This window comes from Heloderma suspectum, chromosome 4 (genome assembly GCF_057233095.1).
Source record: "Heloderma suspectum isolate Gila_16-S chromosome 4, 16-S_ref, whole genome shotgun sequence".
NCBI lineage: Eukaryota > Metazoa > Chordata > Lepidosauria > Squamata > Helodermatidae > Heloderma > Heloderma suspectum.
Genome location: NC_139461.1, coordinates 251205683 through 251218241, shown reverse-complemented (window position 1 = coordinate 251218241; position 12559 = coordinate 251205683). Strand labels below are relative to the sequence as shown.

At 44.1% G+C, this 12559-nt stretch overlaps 1 protein-coding gene across 3 annotated transcripts in view; it reads left to right on the top strand.

Annotated features, from left to right (window-relative positions):
- Positions 1-12559, top strand: part of SLC45A3 (solute carrier family 45 member 3) — a 61026-nt gene that overhangs the window by 25858 nt on the left and 22609 nt on the right. For 2 of the 3 annotated variants that reach the window (XR_014790653.1, XM_084853287.1), the window contains exon 1: positions 11050-11164. The exons of the other annotated variant lie outside the window; for it this stretch is intronic. The gene's annotated coding sequence lies outside the window, so the exon portion shown is untranslated. Of the gene's footprint in view, positions 1-11049; positions 11165-12559 lie in introns of those variants that run through there. 3 annotated transcript variants of the gene reach the window in all.

The following is a 12559-nucleotide window of genomic DNA, read 5'->3' as shown; positions in this document are numbered from 1 at the left end:
TAGAGTTCTGACCAAAACCCGGAGCGGATTCACCACCTCACTGACATTGGAGCCACCAGGCTGCGCTGGCTGAGTGGTGATTTGAAATGGGAGCTTTCTACCCCAGTCCTAGCCTGGCGCTGTAACTCAGCTTTCCTCAACTGGATGCCCTCCAAATGATTTTGGACCACAAGTCCCAACATTCCTAAACACTGGCCATGCTGGCTGCGGCTGATGGAAGTCCAAAACATCTGGAGGGCACCTGGCTAGGGAAGGCTGCTCTAACGTTTGTACCACATCAGCTGCAGCTGGAACTGTTGGCATAGTTACATTAGCTGCAGAGTATGGATGTCAACTCATGGATCACTGCCTTGTTGTGGCAAAGGGCTTGCGTAACTCAGTGAAGCCATAAGCTATGCCGTGCAGGGCCACCCAAGACAGACAGGTCATGGCAGAGAGTTCTGACAAAATGTGGTCCACTGGAGAAGGAAATGGCAACCCACTCCAGTATTCTTGCCATGAAAACCCCATGGAATGTATCACAAGGCTAAAAGATATGACGCCGGAAGATGAGCCCCTCAGGTCGGAAGGTGTCCAATATACTACTGGGGAACAGCAGAGGGTATTTCCAAGTAGCGCCAGAAAGAGTGAAGCGGCTGGGCCAAAGCCGAAAGGACACTCAGCTGTGGATGTGTCTGGTGGTGAAAAGAAAATCCGATGCTGTAAAGAACAATATTGTTTAGGAACCTGGAAGGTAAGATCAATGAATCAAGGTAAGCTGGAGGTGGTCAGACATGAGATGGCAAGATTGAACATCGACATCTTGGGAATCAGTGAACTAAAATGGACAAGCATAGCAAGGAGAGACAAGAAGGCCTTCTTAAATGAACAATGCAAAGAAATCGAGGAAAACAACAGAATGGGAAAGACTAGAGATCCCTTCAAGAAAATCGGAGATCTCAAGGGAATGTTTTGTGCAAAGGCGGGCATGATAAAGGACAAAGAAGGCAGGGACCTAACAGAAGCTGATGAGATTAAGAAGAGGTGGAAAGAATACACAGAAGAACTATACAGAAAGGATCTGAATGTCCCTGATAGCCATGATAGTGCGGTCACTGAACTTGAGCCGGACATCCTCGAGAGTGAAGTCAAGTGGGCCTTAGGAAGCATTACTAACAACAAAGCTAGCGGAGATTACAGTATTCCAGCTGAGCTATTTAAAATCCTAAAAGATGATGCTGTTAAAGTCCTGCACTCAATATGCCAACAAATTTGGAACACTCAACAGTGGCCACAAGTCTGGAAAAGGTCAGTTTACATTCCAATTCCAAAGAAGGGCAACACCAAAGAGTGTTCAAACTACTGTACAATTGCACTCATTTCACATGCCAGCAAGGTTATGCTCAAAATCCTACAAGCTAGGCTTCAGCAGTATGTGAACCGAGAACTACCGGAAGTACAAGCTGGGTTTCAAAGAGGCAGAGGAACTAGAGATCAAATCGCCAACTTTCGCTGGATCATGGAGAAAGCAAGAGAATTCCAGAAAAACGTCTATTTCTGCTTCCTTGACTACGCTAAAGCCTTTGATTGTGTGGATCACAACAAACTATGGCAAATTCTGAGAGAGATGGGAGTACCAGACCACCTTACCTGTCTCTTGAGAAACCTGTACGAGGGTCAAGAAGCAACACTAAGAACCAGACATGGAACAACCGATTGGTTGCAAATTGGGAAAGGAATACGACAAGGCTGCATATTGTTGCCCTGCTTATTTAACTGATATGCAGAGTACATCATGAGAAACGCCGGGTTGGATGAATTACAGGTTGGAATTAAGATTGCTGGGAGAATTATCAACAACCTCCAATATGCAGACGATACCACCCTAATGGCAGAAAGCGAAGAGGATCTAAAGAGCCTCTTGTTGAGTGTGAAAGAGGAGAGTGCAAAAGCTGGTTTGAAACTCAACATTAAAAAAATGAAGATCATGGCATCTGGCCCCATCTCTTCCTGGTATATGGAAGGGGAAGAAATGGAAGCAGTGACAGATTTTATTTTCTTGGGCTCCAAGATCACCGCAGACGGTGACTGTAGCCATGAAATTAAAAGACGCTTGCTCCTTGGGAGGAAAGCTATGGCAAATCTAGACAGCATAGTAAGAAGCAGAGAGATCACCTTGCCGACAAAGGTCCGTATAATCAAAGCTATGGTTTTCCCAGTAGTAACGTATGGCTGTGAGAGCTTGGACTATAAGGAAGGCTGAGCACTGAAGAATTGATGCTTTCAAACTGTGGTGCTGGAGAAGACTCTTACGAGTCCCCTGGACTGCAAGGAAGTCAAATCAGTCAATCCTAAAGGAAATCAACCCTGAGTGCTCATTGGAAGGACAGATGCTGAAGCTCAAATATTTTGGCCACCTAATGTGAAGAGAAAACTCAGAAAGAAACTCAGAAAGAAAGAAAGGCCCTGATGCTGGGAAAGATTGAAAGCAAAAGGAGAAGGGGACGGCAGAGGATGAGATGGCTAGATAGCATCACTGATGCAATGAATATGGACTTGAGTACACTCCGGGAGAGAGCGCAGGACAGGAAGGCCTGGCGTGCTATGGTCCATGGGGTCACGAAGAGTCAGACACGACTGAACGACTGAACAACAAAATAGATGTCAACATGCAGAAACCGGGTAATGTGGTTTGTAGGCCTCCTATTGGCACATGGTGTTCCTGTGCTTGGAAGTTGGCAAAAGTGCTGCTGTTCAGAAATGGTCAGAAAAGGACATGTTCCTAGACCTGTGCATATTTGCAGTACAGGTAATACACAGACGAGGCTGAGATTTTTACCCTACAGCAAAAAAATCTGCACTGCATGTGTGGGAATTATCTTATTTTAGCCCCACAAGTTAGGCTGAGAGATGGAGTCTTATTTAAGGCCACCCAGTGAGCTCTGTGGCCATAATGAATCGAAACTCAGGTCTCCCTCCATGTTGAACGCACTGGCCTGGTTCACATGTCGCAACAATTCACATTTGAAAAAAAATTGTGAATGAGCTTTCCATCTATGGTTTGGTTAGCATTACATGTGAACCAGGAACTCTGGCTTGTCTATCACCCAGCAAGCCAGAGAATCAACCCTAAAACAAACCCATGGTTTCTTTCTCTGGCTTGTCAGAGGAGAGGCAAGCCAAAGTTCCTGGTTTGTACATAATGCTGACCAAACCACAGATGGAAGGTCTGTGGGTTGTTCAAATGCTCCTGTGTGTAGTGGAAGTTATCAGGACTGTGGGCTGTTGTGATGTGGGAACTGGGCCACTCTGTCTACTGGCTCTCCAAGTTCTGTGGTTGCTCTTGCTAACATAACCCTGCCCTGGGTGTGGCTGCTGGTACCTTCAGGACAGATGTCAAAATGAGTTTCAGACAAGGGGGTCTGATGAACAAACCATTCTTACTTTGTTGTTGTTCAGTCGTTCAGTCGTGTCCGACTCTTCGTGACCCCATGGACCATAGCACGCCAGGCCTTCCTGTCCTTCGCTCTCTCCTGGAGTGTGCTCAAGTTCATATTCTTACTTTACCCCTACAATAATTTGAAACGTTTGCCTTGGCTTTTCTGGAGGGCCTTGCTTATTATCCTCTCACTTTGGTACCAAACACCCTGACCTGTTTCATCTCCTCCTGCTGCAGCCATCTTTAATGCATCAGAGGAGGGAGGTAGAAAATTAGAAGGAAGACATTTTCTAAATAAATAAATAAATAAATGCCACAATACACAATGCCTCATTTCCCCTTGTTTGGGCTGCTTCAGATATTGCAACAAATACATGCTTTTTACTTTTAATCTTGCAACTTTATTTATAACTCTTGTTTTGAGACAGAAATAGTTTTCTATTTCAGATTACAGTTACTGGCACTCTCCACCACCTTTCTGGTTAACAATGTGTTTTGCTGAAAAACAAACCTGAAGCCCAATGCTATAATTGGATTTTAAAAAAAATATTGGAAGAACAAAACAATTGACTGATATCTGTTGTTGTTGTTACTGACTGGCAAGACACTATATTTACAACACAATCCTATACATGTTTACTCAAAGCCAATTCCTAGTGTGTTCAATGGGACTTACTCCTCAGTCAGTAAGGATTGAAACCGTGGTTACATTTTTATTAAAGAACTCAGTTGAGCAATTGAATGTCGATTCACAAATCTTAGAGAAGGGAGAGTCTACAATTCTGGATTGTGGATTTTCTTGTTTTTGTCATTGTACCCAGGGCAGCTGCTATGTCAAGGCAACATTTTTGCCTTCCCTTTCAGGTAATCAAATATTTCTAGCAGCATGGTATTAGTCTTGCTCCTTGATGAAGGGCCAGTAATATAATGGAGGCCTCAGCTCACCGGAAACCTGGAGCTAATTCCGAGAGATGAAATTAAATAAATTACAGCTACGATTCCACCCTCCCTGCTATAGACACATACTTTAGGAAGAGCAGGAGGGGAGGTGGTTGGAGGGTGTCAGGTGAGCTTTCCATTCCATCCCACACAAGATAGCCAGAATTACTCTCCATAGTGCATGTCATGTTCAGCTAGTTGGCTTCAGGTTTTCCTGGACATCAGCCTTAAACAATCCAGACTCCAGTTTCTCTCTCCCACACCCCCAGGGTGAGAGATTAAGGGAAAAGTGTTGAACAGGAAAAGGATTTGTCAGTAGAGAAGGCTGTAAAGGTGGACTAACACAAAAAAATCCCTTTTACCAACCTGACTTGAGGTCCACCGTGTAGAACGTACGGCTGTCACCCAATTAAAGAAATACTCAATTATTTGTGTTCCATGGGCATTTCTAGATATAGGCCCACAGGGCATGTGCCCCAGGTGTTTGTTCTTAGTGCCATGGGTCTCTTAGCTGTGAATGTCTAACTGATTGTGGGTGGGGGCTGTGATTTACAATTTGCCTGCACTGGAAAGAATAGGAGCAACTAGCAGGTACCTTTGACCTTCTGTACAGATGCACAGGGGGAATCAAGGGAAAGGAGATTGAATATGGGAAGGCCCTGAATGAATTGAGCAATAAATAAACAAAGGGGTTGGGAACATCTGGAAGGTAAATTAACGGGGACTAAATCAATTGAAGAGATGGATTTTAAAGGAGTTGATATGTTTGGGATATTAGTTTGTCTTCTGTAAAAAAGCTATTGTGTTACAACAGGTATACCTCTTCTGCCTTGAATGCATTTGGTAGCCTTGGCAAACTCCTCCTTCCAGTCTATTGTCCTGTTTCCAACAGCTGTCAGTCAAAAAAGGTGGAGCCTTCCCAAACCTGGTGTCCTTCAGATGTGTTGACTGCAACTCCAAAGGCCACGTCAGCTGGAAATTATGGGAGTTGCAGTCCAACATACGTAGAGGGCACCAGATTGGGGTAGGCTGGTGTAGTGGTTATTTATTTATTTATTTATTGCATTTATATCCTGCCTTTTTTCCACTGGCAAGCAACCCAAGGCAGCTTACATTATCCTCCTCCTCTCCATTTTATCCTCACAACAACAATCATGTGAAGTAGGTTGGGCTGAGAGTCTGTGACTGGCCCAAACTCACCCAGTGAGCTTCCATGGCTGAGTGGGGACTAGAACCCAGATCTCCTGGCTCCCAGTCCAACGCTCTCGCCACTACACCACACTGGCCCGAGTGTGGTGCAGTGTCAGACTTAGGTTAGAGTGTCAGACTAGGACTTCACTTCAAATCATCTTCAACCATGGAACATACTGGGTGACTGTGAGCCAGCCACTGTACTGCAACCTAACCCACCTCACAGGGTTGTTGAGAGGAAGATAAAATATTCACGGGGGGAAACCGTCAACTCCTTACAGATTATAATAATGTGATAAATAAAATGTATCTTGAAAGTTTACAAATAGGACATAATGGTAATAACATTCCCCCGTTTGTCCCCACCATTTGGAGTATAGGGCTAAATCCACTGAAGCAGATTTGGGGGAGGTGTAGGGGCAGCTGCAGGGTGGAGGGAGAATTTGATCTGATAAGTGTCCATTCCATTGGCAGAAGGACACCGCTGGGTAGAACCCTGAAAGACAGAGGGAGAAGGCTGTTTGCATGGTTATCTCTCAAATAATAAAATCTTCACATTTCTCAAGCTTAATTGTTATGTTCCCAGGGGGAGATCTTTTCTGGACAGTCTTCTACATGCTTAATTCCTTGATGATATAATGTACATAATGTGTGGCTTGACTAACTTCCTTGAGTTATCAGCTCTGCACATTGAGCATTTTCCTGCTTTGCAGTTGTGGCACACTTGTAGTCCGAATTGTGTTGATCTATGGTTCCTGGATATGTGTGGATGGTATCGACTTGTGGCAGAAGACTTAGGTACATACATGCAAATACTGGTTGGGGTGTGTGTGTGTGTGTGTGTGTGTGTGTGAGAGGGGGTGATGTAGAATGAGAATGCCTCTACTAATATCATGCTAAGCCACTTAACAGGCTTTTGTTTTTTGTAAGCTCTTGTGTTGATTGCATTTAACAACATCTAAAAGAAATCTGTTACCTGATTAGCTGGGAGCACATTTTTAGTTTATCAAAAGTGTTTATTAAAAAAAATCAATTAAACCTCCACGCTCATTGACAACACTAGTAGACCAGTAGTAGAGGATGAGTGATAGACAGAGGAGGAAGAGGGAATTTCTTGCTCTACAAATACTTTTCGTTTTGAGCCTTCACCTTCCATCCCATGCCACCCTTTTTGATTCCAGTTTCCAATTCCCATCAAATGCTGAAGCTAAGATAGGTACTAAATGTGTATTTTAGGTGTTGCTGTATAGTTTGACACTAGAATATTGAAGCCAATTCTATGTTGGTGGTAGTGAGTAACTCTTCTTGGAAGGGTTTCTGATTTTTTCAGTGATTTTAATGCCTGCCCAGGAACATTTAAAAAAATATATTTTCTGCTGTGTTGCTGACTTCAAGGTTACACATCCAAAAGAAAATGAACTATTTTCCAGGATATTGCAGAGTGGAATAGGAGAAGAGTTGTGTTGAAGCGGAAGGAATGTTAAACATCCAGATTTGTTCCCGGGTTTGCCATTGTCGTCGTCTCCAAAACCATGCTCTAAATCTAACTTCCTTTTGTCTGGCTTTTCCCCTTTAAATCATGTTAAGGCCCAGCCCACTTACCTGGTTTCCAGGCAAGGACTGATGAGTTGTTCCCTTGTTTCTTAGGGGGAAAATGCTGTTCTCAGTTCATCTGGTAGGGCATATCTATATTGTGTTTTACTAAAAATCTTCAGTCTGTCTCCCACAGGAGGGATAAAGCCAAGCTGTCTTGATCCTGTGCTAGATCAGTTTAGACTCTACTGGCTATGTTGCATTTGTAGTAAGACACTTGCTTATTTTATTGCTTAAATGTGCATATCTCATAAGAAAAAGTGCAAAAACCAGATGGCTTACAATGCATTCATAATTCACAGTTTAACAGAAGATGTAGTTAAAGTAGGAAGATAACATCTGACAATACATTTTTTAAATGGAAATCCACGAAGGGGAGTAGGAGCAGTGGGGTAAATTTTTCACCCGCAAATGTATCCATATACTCTTGGCCTAGCAGAGAATTCAAGTGCTGGAGATTCAGTTATGGAGCACCATTACAATTAGCATTTATTTAGCTGACAAGTCAGGTATTAGGAGCTGTATGGAATATAGTGATAAAATCCTTTCCTAGAATGCCTTACGTACATTCGCTACTCAGTCCTTACAATGCATACCAACTGTATGCATATGTTCTTACCTTGTTTTACATTTTATGGGATTGTTTTATGTTGTATTTTATCTTGCTGGTTGTCCGCTGCCTTGGGCACCATTGTGTGGAAAGGCAGGATATAAACTGCATTTAAATAAAAGTAAAACTAAATAATGGTAAATGTTGGCTCTGTAGACACGGCTGGGAACTCTGCTTTGTTTGTACATGCAAAGCGACTGTGCAGGTCTTGGGCTTGTAAAGGTTGAAACCAAGTCTAGTGAATGGATTTAGGTCAGCCTTTGTCAGGGTGGACACTGAGCCCAGAGAATCCCAGAGTAGTTCTGATTCTGAGGAAGAGCAGTCGCTCCTGGGAGAGGAGCGCACTCCTCTTTCCCAGGGCCAACAGCTGACGGAGATTCCTCCCACCAGCATTCCTAGATTAGAAAGCAGTCCAGGGAGTGACCGAGCACAGACAGCAGACTTGGTGGATGCGCGACGCAGACACAGAGAGCGGCGCCAAATGGAGGGCGCGGAAAGGAGGTGTAGTGCCTGGTTGGCGCGCAAACAAAGGCTGCACCCAGAGGATCCAAGGGAAAAGGGGAGGGACTCTCCCTAGTCCTTAAGTTCAGGGGTCTGCCAGTAATTCCCTTTCAAACGGGGACCAACTGTTCCAACTTAGGGCATAGGTACTGTGCTGCTCAGATCTAGTTGCAAACAGTATAGTTGTTAAGTTGTAAAAGAAGAATAAAGCTTTGAAAGGAATCCCTTTGTCTGTGTCTGGACTCGGCTACTGGATTAGACTGAGAGATGCCTCCAAGGAGCCCTTGACAGCCTTCCCCAACCATGCTGGCTGGGGGATTATGGGAGTCATAGTCCAACACAACTGGATGGTGATAGGTTGGGGAAGGCTGATGTAGGCTGTGGGCAGGGGCGGGCAGAACCTGACCCTATGCTCCTGCTCCGCCCATGTGTCTTCTTTAGATGCTTTGAACATTTCAAAACGCATAGGTAACTACTTGATAAGCTGCATGGCCTGCAACATGCTGCCAAGAGGGGAAGATTTTTTTTTTTTTTGCCATTTCCTTTTACTTTCCCAGATTTTGGACCAGATACAGATTTGAGGTAAAATTCTCCTCACCACTTGGCAGGATGTTACAAACCAAACAGCGCATGCATTATCTCCATAATCCTCACCAAGTAATTACCTGTGCTGTATAGTACATTGCTACTTTGTGGATTGTAGCCAGCCAGCCTTAGACCAAGATGGAACACAGGAATATAAGAAGCTGCCTTATACAAAGTTAGATCATTGGTCTGTTTAGCTCAATATTGTCTTCATCCGGCCCATCAGCGGCTTTCCAAGGATTTCATACAGGGGTGCATCCAGCTTTTGCATTCAAAGCATGGGCTCTACCACTGAGCTTCTGTCTTACCTCAAATGCTTATTATTATTTAGGGTAGGGTCAGCAACGTCTGGGGCGGGGACTGAATCGCCAACCCCAGAACCCACTGGGTTCACCCCAGAAACAACCCCTGCCAAAATTGCCACCACTGATGCCAGATCTGAAGCAGCGGCATCAATTGTGGTGATTTTGCAAGGAAAAGAGAGAGGCTTCTGGGAGTGTGATTCTGCTTGCACACGAGTCGGGTGCTCTCTGCAAGCCTTGTTTTCTTGTAAAATTGCCATGATCCTTGCCACGGTAGCAAATTCAGCAGGGGGACAGCTATGGGGCAGCCACATGCAGTCTGCAGGCCATGCGTTATCCACTTCTTTGTGCCTTGCATGAGTATCTGTTGTCTTTCCAATCGTATTACACTGTCACATCCATAATTCTTTCTATACTTCCATACCGTTCACTGCAAAAATATCCAAATTATTCCAATGGAACAACTTTAAGAAAAAGAACATGCAGGCTTGCACATACTCAGTTGAATTTTGAGAGCTGAACTTGGCTTTTCTTTGATGTGGTGTTTAGAATTCTGGAGTGGGATGCATGGGGGTGTGGATTTCAAGGTCTGAACAGGGCAGCCTCATCAGAGTGTCATGACCACTGCTTTATTTTCAGCATGGTGGGCTCTAGATGTGTCTATCAGGAACTCTTTCTCTGTAGCATCTATATTTGGTGCTGTGCCTGGCAGATCCAGTCTGCCAGCAAATGTGTTGCGGTAGAGATTAGTGGTTTATAATATATGGCTGCTCTCAGTAGAGACTGTTATTTGTAGCCAAACTGGCACCTGCAAAATAGACAGCACAGAATTAGGGACAACAGGTTTTCCCCTCCCTTCCTCCCACCTTGATCCACGTTTTCCTTCAGATGACTGAGAAGTAACCTGAGCTGCCTACAGTGCATTCATCTGAATGGAAGGCACTGCCCTGGTCATGCTGGCTGTTCTTCCTGCTGAGTTTTTACCCCAGTCAGCTGAAGTTGCTTTTCCAAAACCACCCAGATTTGTGCTTGCTGCTGTATAAAATCAGTTGTGCTAGGGACTATATAAAATTAGTTTCCGATTGCTGGTTCCTCCTTTCTAGTATTGTCCTAATACAAATGGCCCCAGATAAAAGCCTTATCTTGGCATAGCAGTCAGATCTTTCAGTATGCATGAAACTTGGACTGAACGGCACATACCAGCGCTTAGATAGGGACTTTGTTGCTTTGAGTCAGTAAGCGTTAAACAGTGGCATTGTACTTGATGAGCTACTCATGAAGCACGTAAGACCTCCCCCAGAATTGCTTTTATTCCATGCCAGTTCTGAGGATGATCTTGCATCCTTTCCAAGAGGCCCACTTGAGTACAAACTCTTCTGTTCTGGAGACAGAACTATTCTGATGCACAGGAACTTGCAAGAATGCTTTCGGGGCAGGGTTGTATTTTCCCTCCTCGTGGCAGGGTTTTTGTGCCTTTTTAACTGTGTGATCAGAAACTCCGCAGATGAAGCCGTAAAATGCAGGGGTGGGGAATGCCCCTGTTGAATTACCATCTGTAATGCTACTGTTAGAGGCTCGGGAGCCCTGCCGGCAAAGAAAGTGGCAACCAAAACACAGAGAGTCTTTTAAACTCCACCCGTCCGCTCTATTCTGTGGTGCAGTGATATTCCAGATAAAGAAGCATGTGGCACATGGTAACTAGAACTCTGGTGTAGTGTTCAACTCCCTGTAAAATATACAGGAGTTTCATAGTGTGACATTCTTTGGTGATGGCAACAGAAAAAGAAAAGGCAAAAGAGCAGGAGGGAGGGCTCCCAAACCAAATAGGATAGGTGTGCTAAGTATATAGGTTAACATGGCTCCTCCTCCCCCTTCCTGCAAACTAATGCTACCTCTCACTCACAATGAGTGGCACACTCCCTGTGTCTGGGTCAGACTCACTTTGTTGAAGAAGCTTTGTCCGGGAGAATGAAACCAGTGTGCTTGGAGTCCACCTGTTGGCCCACAGCCTCCGCCGAGAATCAGGTAAGTTGGTTCTTGGTACTGGGGATTAAGTGGTGGCTTTTCAGAGGCTGGAACAGCCTTTTTAGAGGCTGGAACAGCGCGGACTTGCTGTGTTTTCTTAGCTGTACACTGTCTTCTCCTTTTCCGTCCCAGAATAATTCTTCAGATTTCTTTCTCCTCCCTACCCCCGCCCCAGGCTGCTGAATGCTCCTCCTTGAAGAGGCTTGCAAACATTTTGAAAGAAATATAATTTAATAGAAAATTGTGGTTGTTGTGTAATCTCATTGTTGAAATATTGCAGCTATGAATCTACAGGGGACATGTTTTTCATAAACTACAGTAGAAGAGAGTATTTGTATGGCAGCCAGGAATTTCGCTGAGTCCCTTTTTCTTATCAGGTCCCTGCTTTTGATATGTATCAATGCATCTTGACTCCAGAGTATGGATTTAGTTTTTCATGTGAGAGAACATTGGAGTCCCAGGTTTTGACCTGCCTGGTGTCTAGTACCAAAGCAAAACAAAAGAAGCAGTTTATATGAAAGTTCTTAAACTGTAGGTCCTAGAAACCCAGAAGATCACCTAGTTCAGCCCCGCACACTTGGCAGGCTGTACCAAAATCACTGTGCTACACCCAAAGATCTTAATCTGTATCTAAAATGTGGCTGAGTTCATCTGCAATTGTACTTCAGAAAGGCTTAAACTGCTTTTATTTGAGTTTCATGGTTTTAGGTTAAGTATACATTCCAAGGAGGTTTTCATCCTGACAAGTTTTTAAATGGTTTTAACTGGTTTTTCTTTTGTCAGCATCATAACTGACTAGCTCATCTTCTAGCAGGCAAAGGGCATTTTTTCAGTTAGCATAAATATAATTGAATTAATATGTGCAGAAAATCAATGGCCGCCTCTCCCTTTCCCAAAGAGGGATTGCAGCTATAAAGCCAAGCCAGACATCTAACTGTCCCTGCCATCTGTGGAACTAGATTTAAAACAAACACGGAACTTGTACAGGAGGCTTCTCTACATACTACCCTTAGCAGTACACATACTTTTGTCTCTGGCTGACTTAGGAATCTGAAACATTTTGATGATAATGATGATTAGCATTTTTGTGGGGCTAGTAGACCACCCAATCATCCAGGTTATACTGCAAATGATATACTTAAAAAACAACAACACCCCAATGTGAGTGGTGGTGGTGGTGTGTGCGCGTGTGTATGTGCAGAGACTCTGTTCATGTGAATCCTGAACATGCAAAAAAACAACAAAAGAGTCTTGTGGCACCTTAGAGATTAACAAATGAAGGTGCCACCAGGCTCTCTGTTGTTCTTCCTGAAACAGGCTAGTATGGTTACTTCTCTGGAAATTGGAACATGTACCATGTGATTGACTCTTGGCTTCTCTGAATGATGCTGGTTC